Source organism: Hemiscyllium ocellatum, chromosome 22 (genome assembly GCF_020745735.1).
Source record: "Hemiscyllium ocellatum isolate sHemOce1 chromosome 22, sHemOce1.pat.X.cur, whole genome shotgun sequence".
Taxonomy (NCBI): Eukaryota; Metazoa; Chordata; class Chondrichthyes; order Orectolobiformes; family Hemiscylliidae; genus Hemiscyllium; species Hemiscyllium ocellatum.
In genome coordinates, this window is record NC_083422.1 from 61746762 (window position 1) to 61764230 (window position 17469).

The window sequence follows — 17469 nt, forward strand, 5'->3', positions numbered from 1 at the left end:
GCCTCTGATTGACAGCGAGCTGTTTCCATGCCGACAGTACCCGCCCCCCGCCCCGTGCACAGCAGGCGATGGGCCTCTGTTCCCTCAATCCCATGCCCCCGGGTAATCTCTGCCAGCCTTCCCCTTCTCCTCTCCGGCCTGCCGGTCCGCCCGTCCGCCTCCTACTAGCCCCTCTCCGTTCCCCAAGAAGGGCACTGGCTGAATACTGACCCGATCCTCCTTCGGTACGCAGCCTCACTGACGCACGCACTGGATTGCATCATCAGTGACCTCATGACGCCGCCGTGCGTCAGGCGCAAGCCCTGCCTTCCGGCCTCGCGCGCGCAGTTTCCATAGATACGGCCAGGCCTTGCAGCCTGGAGCGCAGCGTACGTCCAGTTCCCGCTGTCTGCTGTGGGGCAAAGTGCTAACACGTCACTGGATTAGTATCTTAGGGACTATCCAATTCTCATCACAGCAGCTGGCCGGATTTAAATTCAATCAATGAATCCTGAAGGTGAAGCTAATGGTGACCTTGAAGTTATCATGGATTGACACAAAACAACCCAACTGGCTCAGCATGTCCTTCAGGGAAGAAAATCTGCTGTTCTCACCCGGTCTGGCCTTATACGACTCCAGACCCACAGCAATGTGGTTAACTGCCCTCTGAAATGGCCCAGCTAGCTAAATGGTAATTAGGATTGCACAGCAAATACCAGTACTGGCCACATCCCATGAAGGAATAATGAAAAAAATGTCTCAGTTTATCCAGGGTTCTCCAAGATTCAATCTCTAAGAATTGAAGATTAATTTCCAAGACACTGCTGCAAGATATCCAGGAGAAAACTCACATGCCAAGAATTATGGTTGGCTTTTTTAAGATTTACAAAACATGTGTTCAATAATTGTAGAAGTATTAGCAACGGGGAAGAAGCTGCTTTGTTATCAATGAAGAATCTTGCATTCAGTTAACAATGTTTATTCACTTTCCAATTGGTGTGGACAGCATAGTGTCACAGGTTTGTGTCATATTGAAATATTTGTGAAGTTGGAAATGAAATAACTCCACGTAGGCCAGTATCCTGTCACCAAGCCAACCATTATTTACATGAGGAAAGTCCTTGACACTGATCCAGCTTCCTCAGAACCTGCTCTCAGAGTGAACAGAATCTCTGACACTCCTGTTCTTATCTGTCAGGCAGGGTTCCCTGATTGGACCAGGTTAACATCCCCGTCAGGGAACTCATTCTATGAGGTCCACCTGACTGACCTCAATAATTTTTTTAGATTAGATTACTTACAGTGTGGAAACAGGCCCTTCGGCCCAACAAGTCCACACCGACCCGCCGAAGCGCAACCCACCCATACCCTCTACATTTACCCCTTACCTTACACTACGGGCAATTTAGCATGGCCAATTCACCTGACCCGCACATCTTTGGACTGTGGGAGGAAACCGGAGCACCCGGAGGAAACCCACGCAGACACGGGGAGAACGTGCAAACTCCACACAGTCAGTCGCCTGAGGCTGAAGAAGGGCTTATGCCCGAAACGTCGAATCTCCTGCTCCTTGGATGCTGCCTGACCTGCTGCGCTTTTCCAGCAACACATTTTCAGCTCAAAATAATCACGACCTCACAACCCACTGAGTTCAAAGACATAGTCAGTTCTTTTTATGTAGTAACTCCTGGGACATTTTAGCACTGGGTCATTTTCAAACAACTGTGTGTTGGGTACAGGGGGCATGTAACACACGGGATGTCACCTTTGTACCTGGAGCTTTTTGGAAGAAATTCATCTCTTCTTCCAACGGCACAGGCATTGATGCAGCAGTATATGCTGTGTCCATCTCAGATTCAGAGGTCTCTTCAATGTTTGACAGAGGGAGAGCCCACTGGTTCCAGAACAGTTGGAAAGGCATTTGAAAAGTTGGGCATGTTTTGCTCATGTACCATTTGGAAGTTCGCAACTTTCATGTGGTCCACTTGCATGTTCAGGCCCATCGCTCCTAGCTGAACTTTAACGTAACTGGTCCTGATCTTGCGTCAACCATGCCACTTACCCATGCAGGGCTACGTCTGTGATTATTACACCAAACTTTGTCAGCATGTTGTAAGCTGTCTTATTTGACGGAGTCTGGTGTCCAATACTGGCATTTCTTGTGTTGTTCCAGGAAATATTAGTACCCATTCAGCTCCTTGAACATGTTTGCATGACTCTGTAAGTTCATAGCTGACTTGTACCTTAAATTCATTTACTGCATTGTTCCATGTGCTTTTACCCCCTCCTTCAGCAAAAATCTACCATTATCCTCGGGTGACTGTGTGGAGTTTGCACATTCTCCCCGTGTTTGCATGGGTTCCTTCCGGGTGCTCCGTTTCCTCCCACAGCCCAAAGATGTACAGGTCAGGTGAATTGGCCATGCTAAATTGCCCATAGTGTTAGATGCATTAGTCAAAGGGAAATGGGTCTGGGTGGGTTACTCTTTGGAGGGTTGATGTGGACTTGTTGGGCCGAAGGGCCTGTTTCTACACTGTAGGGAATCTAATCTAATCTAATCTGGTGATTTTAAATTATTAGCAAGTGTTGTTGCTGGAAGATTTTAGGGATCACTTTAACAGTAATATCCAAGTCCCTTGGAGGTCTATTTTATATGTTTTTTGGAGGTTATTACACACCTCTGGAGTAGGTGGGAATTGAACCAGAGCTTTCTGGCCTAGAGGTAGAGAAATTGTTATCCCTTTTTTGTAATTAGAGGCAGAGTTTAAGAGATCCAATCTAAAAGTTTACTAGCCCTGCATAGTTATAAGGCCCATTCCAGGCAGTAATGTGTTTTCACAGATTTTATAGAATGAATTAAATTGTGAAAACAAACACAAAAAAAGTTCAAAATAAAAACAACGGTTTTCAGTTCATCTGCTTTGGGATACCTGTTATTTCACTGATTAACTGGGTACAGGTTTCTTGGTCTGTTCTGTTGACTGAAGTTCTGCTTTCAGTGTTCCTTCTTGTGCAGCAGAATTAAATAACACAGATTTTATTAATTCTGTTCTGAAGAAGGGTCACTAGACTTGAAATGTTCACTTTACTTTCTCTCCACAGATTCTGCCAGACCTGCAGAGTTTTTTCTGCATTTTCTGTTTTCATTTCTGATTTTCAGCATCCACAGTTCTTTTGGTTTTTCCTTTATTAAATCTTGCTGCCTATAACCCCTGAGCATGACCCAAAACATTCTTTATTAGCTTATTAGTGCATGAATAGTCCATGGTCAATCTTGGCGGAACTAAACAATTTGTGCCCAATTCTGAAACTAAAACTATGAATTCTTGATATGCGAAACAAAAGCAGGAACTGCTGGAAAAACTCAACAAATTTGGCAGTATCTGTAGAGCAAAAACAACAGTTAACGTTTTGAGTGGAAAAATCCTTCATCAGAACTGACGGATTGTGCCCAATTCCTGAGGCTTTTATAAGAAAATCACCTTTAAAGCATCACTTTCTACTGACTCCTCATTCATTCCTTGACGTGCCAATCACTTTGTAAGTTCAACCTTTGTCTCTCACAGCTTCCAAGCTCCACAGGTCTTTGCGAATATAAGGTGGCACTAATGAACTATTCAGGTGTCTACCTAAGAGTTTTATGTCACCACCCAGTCATTTACTATCATCCCAAATGATACATTGAAAAAGATCAAAACAACTGCGTAGAAAGTTACTGAGGTGTGTAACAATATTAATAAGGTAGTTTGAGAAAGAGATTTCAGCTTCCCAAACATTAATTGGAACTGTGATGGTGTAAAAGATTTAGAGGAGTTGGATGTTTTTAAATATATTCAGGAGACCTTTTAATGTCAACACATAGAACGTCCAACACAGGACTGTGCAGTGCTGGATCTAATTCTGGGCAAGCCAGTGTTCGAGGTGACAATGGAGTATTTTAATGGTAGCAAACACAATGCAGTGTGATTTATAGGAGCAAATGATTGCGGATGCTAGAAACTGTGCTGAAAATAACAAATACTGGAGGTCACAGTGGGTCAGACAGCATTCATGAAGAGAGAACAAGCTAACATTTCAAATCTAGAGACTCAAAAAGTCATTTTGCTGTCTCTCCATGGATGCTGTCTGACCCACTGTGATTTGCTGTTTTCAGTACAGTGCAATTTATGTTTGTTGTGGACAGGGGGAGAAAAGCTGGTCTTCAAAAAAGCGTTTTGGATTGGGATAAGGCAAATTTTATTAAAATAAGGCAGGATCTGGCCAAAGTTGATTGTGAGCAGCTACTCATTTGAAAATCTACATCAGAACAGTGGAAGATGTTCAAAAAGGTACTGCTGAGAATACAAAATGTTCCCTTGAGGATCAAATATAGGAGTAAGAAATCCAGAGAATCCTAAAGGAAAAGAGAAATGTGTAACAGGGAAGCAAATCAGTGGAGAACATAGAGGGTAATGGGGAGTGAAGGGGGGAATTTAAGAAAGCAGTTAGGAGGATAAAGAAGCGTGAAAAATAATCAGCAGTAAGTTTGGGGAGAATTCCGAGATGTTCTGTAAGTATCTTCAGGGGTCTCGGGAATGCAAAGCTTAACATATGAGGAATGTCGAGGACTCTGGATTTATATTTGATGGAGTTCAGAAGGAGGAGGGGGGACCTGATTGAATACTGAATGGCATGGACAGAGTAGATGTTGGGAAGTTGTTTCCATTGGTAGGAGAGACTAGGACCTGAGGGCATAGCCTTAGAGTAAAGGGAAGACCTTTTAGAATGGAGATAAGGAGAAACATCTTCAGCCAGACAGTGGTGAGTCCACGGAATTCATTGCCACCGAAGGTTGTGGAGACTAGGTCATTGAGTTTATTTAAGACTGTGATAGATAAGTTCTTGAGTATCAAGGGGATCAAGGGTTACAAGGAGAAAGCGGGAGAACGGGTTGAGAAACTTAGCAGCCGTGATTGAATGGCGGAGTAGACTCAATGGGCTGAATGGGCTAATTTCTGCTCCTATGTCTTATGGTCTTATGGGAACAGGGTAACCCAGGAAAGATAGGGCTCATTAGAGACAAAGGTGCAATCTGAGTATGGAGCAGGGGGACATTGACAGAATGTTATATGGGCACTTTGTTTCTGTCTTCACTCAGAATAAAGGGGATATAGATACAGAACTTGGGAGTGGGACTGAGGTTTTTGAGCAGATTCACAGATAGGGAAGCAGGTATTGGAGATTTTGTTGAGCTTAAAAGTGGACAAATCCCCATGGATCTCAGGCTGCTCGGGAGGTACGGGGAGTTGGAAGAGGACTGGAGGACAGCTGTGTGCTTCCACTTTCCAAGAAGGGTTGTCGAGATAAACCAGAGAATTACAGACCAGTGGGCCTGCCATCAGTGGTTGGTTAGTATTGGAGAAAATTCTGAAGGAGAGGCAAGATGTGATCAGGAATAGTCAATATGAAGTAAATCATGGGATCCAAGGGCACTTGGCAGGATAGATCCAAAATTGGCTTAGTGGCAGGAGACAGAAGGTAGAAGGCCATTTGTGTGATGGAGCTCAGTGTACAGTGGTGTACCAAAGGCGTCAGTGCTGGTCCCTTATTGTTTGTGATATATATAAACAAGGGAAAATGTTGGGTGACGATATGTAAGTTTGCAAATTACATGAAGATTGGCTGGGCATTTGATAGTGAGGCAGAAGGTCTTAGGTTATAGGAAGGTATAAACAGATTGGTCAGCTGGTCAGGTCATAGGCAGATGGAATTTAGACCTGAAAAGTGTGAGATGATGCACTTTGGAAGAAATAATAAGACATCAGAGCACAAGGAAGGTCACAGAAGAACAGAGGGATCTTGTGGTGCTTGTCCACGGATCTCTGAATGCAACAGGACAGGTTAATAGAACCGTTAAGAAGGCTTCTGGGACATATCTTTATTAAACATGACATAGGTTATAGGAGCAGGGAGCATGGATCCATATAATACTTTGGTTATGCCACAGCTGGAGTACTATGTGCAGTTCTGGTCATCACACTAAGGGAGGAATATGATTGTACTGGAGGAGGTGCAGTCGGATTTTAAAAAAATATTTGTGGGATATGGGCATAGCTGACTGGCCAATATTTTTATTGCCAGTCCTTAGTTGCTCTTGAGAAGGTGAGGGTAAGCTGCCTTCTTGTGCCACTGCAGTCCATGTGCTGTGGGTTGACTCACAATGCCCTTAGGGAGGGAATTCCAGGATTCTGACCCAGCAACACTGAAAGAATAATCATCTATTTCCAAGTCAGGATGGTATGTGACTTAGAGAGGACATTGCAGGTGGTGGTGCTCCTATGTATCTGCTGTTCTTGTCCTTAAAGATGGAAGTGATTGTGGGTTTGGAAAGTGCTATCTAAGGATCTTTGGTGAATTTCTGCATTGGACTTTTTAGATAAATGTAGTGCTTCTGAACATTGGTGGTAGAGGATGTTTGTGGATGTGGCGCCAATCAAGTGGGCTGCTTTGTTCTGGATGGTGTCAAGCTTCTTGAGTGTGGTTGAAGCTGCAACCATCCAGGCAAGTGGGGAGTATTCCATCACACTCTTGACTTGTGCCTTGTAGATAGTGGACAGGTTCTGGGGAGTCAGGAGGTGAGTAACTCACCACAGTATTCCTAGCCTGTGACCTGCTCTTGTCGCCACTGTGTTTATGTGGCAAGATCAGTTGAGTTTCTGGTCAATGGTAACTCCCAAGGATATTGATAGTGGGGTATTTAGTGATAGTAACATCGTTGAATATTAAGGGCAGTGGTTAGATTGCCTCTTATTGAAGATGGTCACCACCTGGCATTTGTGAACAAGGCACAAAAAGACCAAAGAAAATTACAGCATAGGAACAGGCTCTTCAGCCCTCCAAGTCTGCGCCAAACCAGATCCTTGATCTAAACCTGCTGCCTTTTTTCTAAAGATCTGTAACCCTTTGCTCCCTGCCCATTCATGTATCTGTCTGGATACATCTTAAATGACTATCATTCCTGCCTCTGCAAATGTGTTGCTGGTCAAAGCACAGCAGGCCAGGCAGCATCTCAGGAATAGAGAATTCGACGTTTCGAGCATAAGCCCTTCTATCATTCCTGCCTCTACCACCTCTGCTGATAATGCGATCCAGGCTCCTACCACCCCCTGTGTAAAGAACTTTCCACGCGTATCTCCCTATGAATGTTACTTGCCACTTAATAGCCCAATTCTGGATGTTGTCAAGATCTTGTTGCATTTGATCATGGACAGCTTTAGTATCTGAGGTGTCACGAATGGTGCTGAACATTGCACAATGATTGGTGATCATCCCCAATTCTGACCTTATGATGGAGGGAACGTCACTGGTGAAGCAGCTGAAGATGATTGGGCCTAGGACAGTATCCTGAGGAACTCCTGCAGAGATATCCGGCCTGATGTGATAATACTATGGCTTTGTCCTGGTTTTTTTTATAATATATTTTTATTAAGAAAAAATAGATTTTTAAATATTACAACAAATACAAAACAATGCAATTCAAAACAGTACAAAAATAGTACAAAACTAAACCCAAATAATAAAAACAAATTCCCCAATCCACCCTCCTATACGAATACATATACAGAGAAGTATAAAATTAAAAAAAACCTAAACTAGCTATTTAACTAACTAAATAAATACCTAACAACAAACAAATAAATAGTAATAACTCAGCCCAGCCAAACAAAACACTCATACATTCACAGTTCCTCCTCCCTGGATATTGGACTCATGAAACACAATTGTTACAGCTATATAAAAGCCCTTGTTAGTGTGGCAGATAAATCTGTGTCCAGGTATTTCAAAAAGGGTTGGCATGTCTTGTAAGAATTCTCAGTTTTGTGGTGTACCATATTTGTGAGAAAATCCAGGGGAATATGCTCCATAACAATCTTCTGCCAACCCGACAGGCCTGGGGGGTTTTCTGATATCCAACCTAGCAAGATATTCTTCCTTGCACAGAATGTAAGAATATTGAAAAGTTTTGCCTTATGTGAGTCTGCAGGAAATACAATGGGTAGGCCCAAAAGGAGCGAAATAGGGTCCTTCTCCACCCCTACACCTAAACTCCTCTCCACTGCACCCACCACAGCGCTCCAATATGTTTGAAGCCTGTCACAAGACCAAAGACAATGGGTAAGAGTACCCGTACAGACCTTGCACTTGGGACATGCTGAAGATACCCCTGGTTTAAATTTTGACAAACGGTCTGGGGCTAAGTGGACCCTTTGGAGAATCTTCAACTGTAAAGCATGGGTCCTATTGCAAATTGATATCTTCCTTGCATTCTCCTAAATATCCTCCCATGCCTCTGAAGCAACTTCAACACCCAGCTCTCTCTTTCCCACACCTTGCAGAGTCGATCAGACTCATCTGAGGTGGCACTCCCCAATTGGTGGTATAGAGTACTGACAGAGTGTGTACTCTTAACCCTTAGTACCCCTCTTTCTGTGTCAGATTTGTAGGGATCAGTCAAAAGTGTGGTCCTTTTTTGAATAAAATCCCTAACTTGAAAAAAACGAAAGAGGTCTCTATTAGGTAACTTGTACTTCCGTACTAACTGATCGAAGGACATAATTAAATCTCCCTCAAATAAATCACCCATGCAAGATGTACCCCTAGCTGCCCAACGTTTAAATCCTGAATCTATCATACCTGGTTGAAAACTCGGCATACCCAATAAAGGTGTAAACAAAGATGTTTTGCCAATATTACCTTCCCTCTGCCGAATTGCCCTCCATGCTTTAACAGTATTGATGACTATTGGGTTATGGCAATATTCCCTCACTGTCTCACCTTGTCCAAAAACAGCAAACTGGTAAGGGGGCACCTTGCCTGGGAGACTTCGATACCTAGCCATATTGAAAGAGGGTCCCCACAAACCCAATCACTTACGTAGGTCAAAAGCGAGCTTAACTGGTGATTTTTAATGTCCGGGAGGTTTACTCCCCCCAATCTGTGAGGCAACTACAGTTTGGCTAATTTAATGGGGGCTGTTTATGGTGCCAGATAAAGGAGCTGAACCAACTGTTTAGTCTCCTGAGTGTTTGTTTATTGAAAATCAGGGGGAGCATCCGTATAGGGTATAGCAAACGAGGGAGAATATTCATCTTAATAAGCGCTATCTGACCCAACCATAGGACTTTAAGTGCCTCCCATCTTTGGAGATCTTGTTTAATTTTTTTCAAATAATTGAGTAAAATTGGCTTTGAACAGCCAATCCAGAACTGGAGTAATGAATATGCCCAAATACACAAAACCCCCTGTGACCACCTAAATGGGAATCTATAACCACTCTCAAAAGCCAACTCTTTCGTAAGACATAGCCTCTGATTTAGCAAAGTTAATCTTATACACTGAAAAAGCGCCAAACGCGTGACTGCATTGTATCAGGCAAGGCACTGAGACTGTTGGATTTGTCAAGAAAATTAGAACATCATCTGCATGCAGCGAGATCTTATGTAATTTTGACCCCACTTCTGGAGCTGATATATTGAGATCCCCACGAATGGCCTCTGCCAATGGTTCAATCACCAACGTAAAAAGTAATGGTGAAAGGGGACAGCCCTGCCGGCTGCCCATAGAAATATTAAAATTGCTTGATCATACCCTGTTGTTAATGACTGCAGCGAGAGGTACACTATAAAGAACCTTTACCCATCTTATGAAAACTTCACCCAGACCAAACTGGTCTAGAGTATAGAAAAGGTACGGCCACTCAACTCAGTCAAATGCCTTCTCTGCATCTAAAGAAATCACCAGTCCTTGTATTGACTGCTGTTGGCATGCTTGAATTACGTTAGCAGCCTCCTAACGTTATTGGAGGATCTGCGATCCTTTATGAAGCCCATCTGATCCTCTTTAATAATAGAAGGTAACACAGTCTCCAGCCTTAACGCAAGAGCCTTAGAAAGGATCTTAAAGTCCACATTTAAGAGCGGGATGTGCCTGTATGAAGCACAGTCTTCCGGATCCTTCCCTTTTTTAAGGATAAGTGAAATATTGGCCTCTCTCTGAGATGGTGGGAGACAAACATGACTGTATGAATCATTAAACATATCCAGCATCGGGCCTGACAGTATACTTATAAATTCATTTTAGAATTCACTGGGAAGTCCATCAGGACTGGGCACATTTCCACTCTGAAGCTGCCTCACAGCTTCCTGCACTTCTTGCTCTGATAATGGGGCATTGAGAAAGGACTGTTGTTCAGGAGTCACACCCGGGAGCTTCAGATCTCTAAAAAAGGATTCCATTTTGGCCTGCCCCTCCTCACAATTCTCAGACTGATATAATTTAGAGTAGAATCTCTGGAACGCCACATTAATCTTTTTAGAATCACATGTTAGGTTCCCAGACCCTTTCCTAATCGCTGTAATGGTTTGTGGGGCACTTCTCTTTCTGGCAAGGTATGCTAAGTATTTGCCTGACTTGTCACCTTGCTTGTATAACCTTTGCTTTGCAAAAGCCAGCTCCTTCTTTGCTGTCTGCGTGAGCATGGAATTTAGTGCAGACCGCAGTGCCTCTGTAGTTCGACCAACGAGGGTCTGTCAAAATAGGCCTTCTTGGCTGCCTTCAACCGTGCTTCAAGGAGACGCTGCTGCTCACCCTTTTGCCGCTTCCTACTTGTGGAATATGAAATAACTAACCCTCTGGCATAAGCTTTGGCAGTTTCCCAGAGAACAGATGAGTTATCAACCGAGCCTATGTTGATGTCTAGGAATGCCCGAAATTCCCTAGAGAAATACTCCACAAACTTGCTGTCCATGAGAATAAAGGGGTCCATTCGCCAGTACCTTGAATCCACTGTAACATCTTTAATTTTAACCATGAGGTACACTGGAGCATGATCAGAGATGGCAATATTACCAATTGAACAGGATGCCACCAGATCCAGAGTTACTGCAGGGGTCAGAAAAAAATCAATCCTCGTGTGACATCTGTGCGGATTGGAGAAAAACGTGAAATCCCTACCTGTAGGGTGGAGACACCTCCAGACATCCACCAATCCTAATTCCCCACACAGACCCAATAACTGTTTATTTTGTGCCGAGGGTATCGAGGGACCTTTAGGCAACCTGTCTACTGTGAGGTCCATGAGGCAGTTAAAATCTCCCCCTATAATGATGTGCCAAGACTTGAGACTTATCAGTTTAGAAAAAGCATCTACCAAGAATTTAAGAGAATGAGCTGGGGGACAATAAACATTTAAAATGCCATATTCTTCCCCATTTATCGAGGCTTTAAGAATTACAAATGGGTGTCTTTAACACATTCCAACAATTTAAATGAGAGATTTTTCCGAACCAATATAGCCACTCCCCTACTTCTGGTATTAAATGATGAAAAATAAACTCGGTCAAAGCCATTCTGCCGTAATTTCAGATGCTCCTTGTCACCCAAATGTGTCTCCTGTAACAAAGCAATATCCACCCTCTCCTTTCTGAAACTCAAGAGTACCTTCTTCCTCTTAATCGGTGAGTGACGTCCCTTGACATTGCAGGTACACCATTTAATCAAATCATTAGGCATAATCTTCTGCAATTACATTTAAATTCCAGAGAGGAGGAACCTGAACCACAAATTGCTGAGCCTTAGTGTTGCATGACCCACCAAATATGAAAACTACATAACCTAAAACTACTACATTTAACAAACATACAAAATTATTAAAAATAAAAAACAACAAAAACTAGAAAACAAACCAACATATAAAGTGCCAATAGCGCTGAGTAGGTATTCCCCCCGGAGGGGGCAACTAACCGTCTCGAAATGCCCATAAATAGGCATCTAACCATCTCAACCACCTTCACTTCTCCCAGCAAGCACAAGCTAAAAAGAATAAGTACCCCATAGAATATCAATATGAACAAAAAAAACATTCTTTTATTAAAAATTGGGGAATAAATACCCCACCCATCCTTTGGTATGTCCTAACTTAGAAATTTAAAATGTACATCTTAACCACCGCCAGACATAGTTTGAACCAAATTATTATCAATAGAGGTTAAAAAAAGGGGAAAAAACAATTCTTTTACTGAATGATAAACGCATACCCAAGCAACAATATTTATACATACCACAATTGTTTAACTTAGGTTAGTTTATCCACAAAGTCTCTTGCCTTCTCCGATGTGTCAAAGAGATGCATGGATCCATCTAAGGTGATCCGAAGCACTGCCGGATATCTCAGGGAGTACTGAATCCAAGCTCCTTCAATCTTCTCTTGACACCATTATACGATTTTCGTTTCTGGATCACCGCCGCTGAAAAGTCCTGAAAAAACATGATCTTAGACCCCTCATAAATTAGGGCCTTTGGATCCTTCCCCTGGAGTCTGGAAGCCTTCATGACTCTCTCCTTATCCCGGTAATGATGGAACCGCACCAGAAAAGGACGAGGGCGTTGACCCAGACCCGACCTCCACGCTGCGACCCGGTGAGCCCTCTCTATCTTCAATCCTCACATGCCCGTCTCCAAGTTAAGGAATTTCGGAAACCAATCTTCAACAAATTCCGCAGGCCGATCACCTTCCTTACCCTCGGGCAGACCGATGATCCGAATGTTTTTTCTCCTGCCCCTGTTTTCAAGATCATCCACTTGGTCACGCAAATCATGAACCAGCGTCTTCAGGGCTTGGATCTCTTCCTTGAATGAACTGGCATCAGCTTCCACCACTGTGACCCTGTGCTCCACCTCATCCATCCTCTTCTCCAGGTCTCCCAGCTGCTGCTCATGCTTCTGCAGCATGAGAGAGACTGGAGCCAGCTTCTCTTCAATCTGTTTCCCCAACATCTCCCGAGATTTCGAGAGCTGGTTCACCAGGTCCTGGAGAGTAATCTGCTCTGAGGCTGCTGCAGGCTGAGCTGCAGGCCCGGCCTCAGATGCTCCTCCTTTTTTAGGCATTTCTGGGCAGCTGAAAATACAGCTAAGTCAATTTGTAAATGTTTCTTGGGGCTCCACATTCTTTCCAACACCCAAGGAAATCCTGATGACCTGGGTTGGGTGGGTTAAAGGACTGTCCTGCTCCTGCTGCGATGCGAAGCTCTGCAGTGTGATCTTCTCAGATCGCCACCATCTTAGACCCCCCCTTGTCCTGGTTTATTAATGAAAAGAGATTTAGACAGACGCAATGAGTGGTCTGTTCCAAGTCAATAAAATAAACAGCTAGTGAGGCCTTGGGATTTTTTTTTAAATTGGAACAATAGAAGCAGAATGAAGGGGTGGGATCAAGTTTCCAGAGAACGAGGAATTTTACTGAACTTGCTTTTGCCAATGGAGTGTTACTCTATTGGAGTAGTTGCTGTTTAGTGGTTAAATAATCTATTATTCTGTTATGGTTTCCAATAGAGTTAAGTTATTTCAATTCTTCTTTCTTTTGATTGTATTTTAATTAATTCAAACTTAAATTCAATGTAATATCATATATGCAGATGTATAATATGAAGATATTATTTATCTTTATATACCCATAAGCTTTCAACATACCCCAAAAGCAATTTAAAACATGGCTGTGTCCTCAGAAAGACCCATTTACCTCAAGCCATTCTGCATTAACCTAAGTTTTAATCTGTCTGAGCTATTAAGCAGCAATAAAACAATAAACCAATTAAATTACTTTTGACCTGGGCCATATAGCTTTCTTGCTAATAGAATATGTTTGCCTACTAATCACTATTAAACAAAATAAATTTAAGTTTTCGCTTGCTTAAGATTGAGAGATCTTAAAATATGGGCGATAAGAGGCTGAAGTTCAAGAGATAATACCTTCAGGGAAATATCTGAACATAGTTTATTTTTTCATCTCAATTTGTTTTATTTTTCTCTGGAAGCATTGCAACCAATCAAGTCCTAAATGAGGCAAAACATTTTAAAGTATTTTGAAATAGCACTACCTTTAGAAATATAACCCATCTTTTTTTCTCTTTTATCATATGTGGTAGCTGCTTTAATTCAGCATCAATGGTTTGAGCTACTTAGATTGAGAAAAGCCTCAGTAAACCTTTAGATTTACTATTAAAATACATTCTATTGACTGTAAGTTTCATTCAGTTCTGAGTATTGGAAGGTTTTATACACATTTTGGAAAGGATTTCTCCAAGAGACCAAGTGTGGCAAACTGTTTGTCTTGGTTTACGAAAGAGGTGGACCAAGTGGTCTTTCAAAATGAATTAAGTTAAAAAATATGTTAGAAATGCTGGAAATATTCAGCAGCTCTGTCAGCATTTATAGAGAGAGAAAAACAGCTCACCCATCTCTGGGCTCATAACAGAAGCAGTGATGCAAACACTGGAACAAACAGCCCTCCAACAAATCCAACCTAAACTCTGGATCAGATACGTGGACAACACTTTCGTAATTATGGAAAGAAAGTGGTCGAGATCACACACTGGATGATCGACACCATGCTCACAGGGATCAAACTAACAAGAGAGGAGGAAACCAATGACCAACTCCCATTCCTGGATGTGATGGTAGAAGGAACACAGAACAGTGAATGCACTACAAGAGTGTACTGAAAAGCCACATACATGGACCAGGTCCTGAACTACAACTGCAGCCACCCGAACACACACAAGAGAAGCTGTATTAGGACTCTGTTCAAAAAGGGTACAACACACTGCAATACTCCCGAACTGCGAAGCGAAGAAGAAGAACAACTCTACAGGTGTTCTTCTGTGTCACAGACACAGACACTCACAACTCCCCACCCCAAACATACACACATACTCCCACACTCACACATGCATCCTCTCACAGACTTGGACACTTTACACTGATACACCCATATACACTCTCTCTCACAGACACTCACACACACCCACCCCAGACACACATACACACACACACACACACACACACACATGCACACATATACATATATTTTGTGGGGTGAATTTGTACTTGCACAGTTACATTGTACTTTGCTCAAAAACCACATGAATCCATGTTAGACTCTGTTAACTCACTTTTTAAATTAGAATCAGTCTAAACATCATAGCATAGACAGAGAACACAGGGGGCTAACATCTTATCTGCACTGACACTAATTGTTACAGTTAACCTGAAAATGTAACTCTTCAAAAAGGTTTTGCGATTTATATGTGAAAGAAGTGAAACTATCATGGTCATTCTAACAGATGAGAGACTTAACAAACAATCAAGGTATTTTTCAATGTATAATTTCAGTTACATCACACTGTAAACTTTTGCTATAAATTCTGTGTCTTATAATTGTGCACTCCACAACCACCCAATGAAGGAACAGTGCTCCGAAAACTAGTGCTTCCAATTAAACCTGTTGGACTATAACCTGGACTCCATCAACAAACACATACACCTAGACCTAATATACTGGCCACTACAACGTACAACCAGATCTGGAAGCAGCAGCAAATACATTTCAGAAGATACAGTATAGCAGCGCTCCACAGGAGATTCAAAAGCACTGAAGATGTCACCTAGCCCGGAGACAAACCATCTGAAAATCAAGTTCCCACCATGGTGAACATACCCACAACTATGGCAACCGGCACCTGAGCTACAAATCTTTATACAAACCTTGAGGAGAAACAGAGTTAACAAATAGAATCCCTACAGCGCAGACAAAAGTGATTTGATCCATTGAGACTGCACCGATTCTCCAAAGAGCATTCCATTAAGACCCACCTCATGACTTCATGTTTACCATGACTAATCTCCCAGGCTTGCACATCCCTGGACCCTTTGGGCAATTTAGCATGGTCAATCCACCTAATCTGCACATCTATAGACTGTGGGAGGAAACTGGAACACCCGGCAGAAACCCACATGGACACAAGGAGAATGTGCAAACTTCACACACACAGTCAACCGAGGCTGGAATTGAACATGGGTCCCTGGCGCTGTGAGGCAGTAGTTCTACCCAGTCAGGCAGAGCTGACCTTTCATCAGATCTTTGCTTTTGGTCTTTGTTTTCATGTAACTTTCAAAATATGTATTCAGTCTTGCAAGTTTTTCCAAGAATTATATTATCTATTAATTTTGATTTTTTTTCCCCTCTTTTGAATGTTGCCCAATCCATGGGAATCAAAAGGTTAATTAAAATAAGAAATGCTAGAACTACAATGTATTATAGAAAACTGTAGTATTGTGGATTAGTAGTTGATATTCTAAGCAAGATAAACATATTATCCCAGATATTCTTGTCTTTGATTAGTTGGAGGCTGCATATAAACCAGAAGGTGTACGTCACGACCTGTCCAAAGTCCCAATTCACTGACTGCATGGAATTGTCTGGGAAGCTGAAACCTCTGATGGGCAATTTCCTGTGTGTGTGTGTGGAATCCTCCAGTGAAGTCCCTGGCTTTGAGTTAGACATAATTCAATAATAAGATTGGAACAGTGTTTTCCAAACCTTTTCTCATTGTGATCCCCTTGTGGTAATCCGACATTGCTGAGATCCCAGATATGTGGTGAGAATGAGTGATTATACTTACAATAGTTATTATCACAATTCATCTTAGCTTCTTTTAATGGCGTTGGCAGAAGTTTTCTCCTGGCTCAGTGATGAGGTGGCTTCCCGCGACCTTGCAGGCAGTCTCGTCCAGGCTACATCTTATGGGTATTACTTCATTTCTTAATTGGCTTTCCCCAAGCCCAGGAGCTGTTAACTGAACTTTGTCTTAATTTTACATTTTTATGACTTCTGTCATTAATATCGGTGCCATGAAAGGGTGACATATAAAACTTTTCACTGTATTTTTCATATAGAAGTACACATGATAGTAAAATCTATTCTGTTTCTATTCTAGACTGGGAGAGGGACATCCTATGAGTGCAGCAGGGGGAAAGTTATTTCAACCCCAGGATATTTCAATAAAACACATTAAGTTGTTTTAGGACAGATTTCAGGTTTACAAGGTCAGGCAATTGAACCACACTTAAAATCCTGTGAGATTTAAAGGGGCCTCACAATGGTTGGCAATGCGTAGGAGCTCTACAGCAACTATTGTAAGGCCCTTGTAGAGCAGTGGTAGTACCCTATCTCAGACACAGGACTCTTGGGAATAGAGATGTGTTATAACACCTCTGAACAACTTCAATAGAAATAATCAGGAGCCATTTTTGCATCAGAGTCCATGTCCCTAGTACTTTTGCTGTTGACTTCACATGGAATCATGACCGGCAGTTTGAGGCACTAAGACCTGCTGTAACTTCTGGCTAGTAAAACTGTCTTAAGAGACTATGGTAGTGCAATAGTTGGGTCCATACCTCCAGTAGAGGAGGGGGAGTTCAAGTCCCACCTGAGGAATGTAATAACGTCTCTGAACAGGTTGATTAGAAAATATCTAAAACTGACTTACCCTGACTCACCACTGGAACCCCACAATCACTCCCGTTAACACCTCCCACCCTGTGTATATAAGATCCATACAAAGACACTTGACTGACCCCCGCCACCCAGCAGACACCTATTTCCCCTCAGGAAAT

The 17469-nt window shown here is 42.4% G+C and overlaps 1 protein-coding gene across 1 annotated transcript in view; it reads left to right on the forward strand.

Annotated features, from left to right (window-relative positions):
• The first annotated feature begins 356 nt into the window (after positions 1-356).
• The window catches only part of shoc2 (SHOC2 leucine rich repeat scaffold protein), a 191347-nt gene continuing 174234 nt past the window's right edge, over positions 357-17469 (forward strand). The window contains exon 1 of the mRNA XM_060842283.1: positions 357-998. The gene's annotated coding sequence lies outside the window, so the exon portion shown is untranslated. The remainder of the gene's footprint in view (positions 999-17469) is intronic.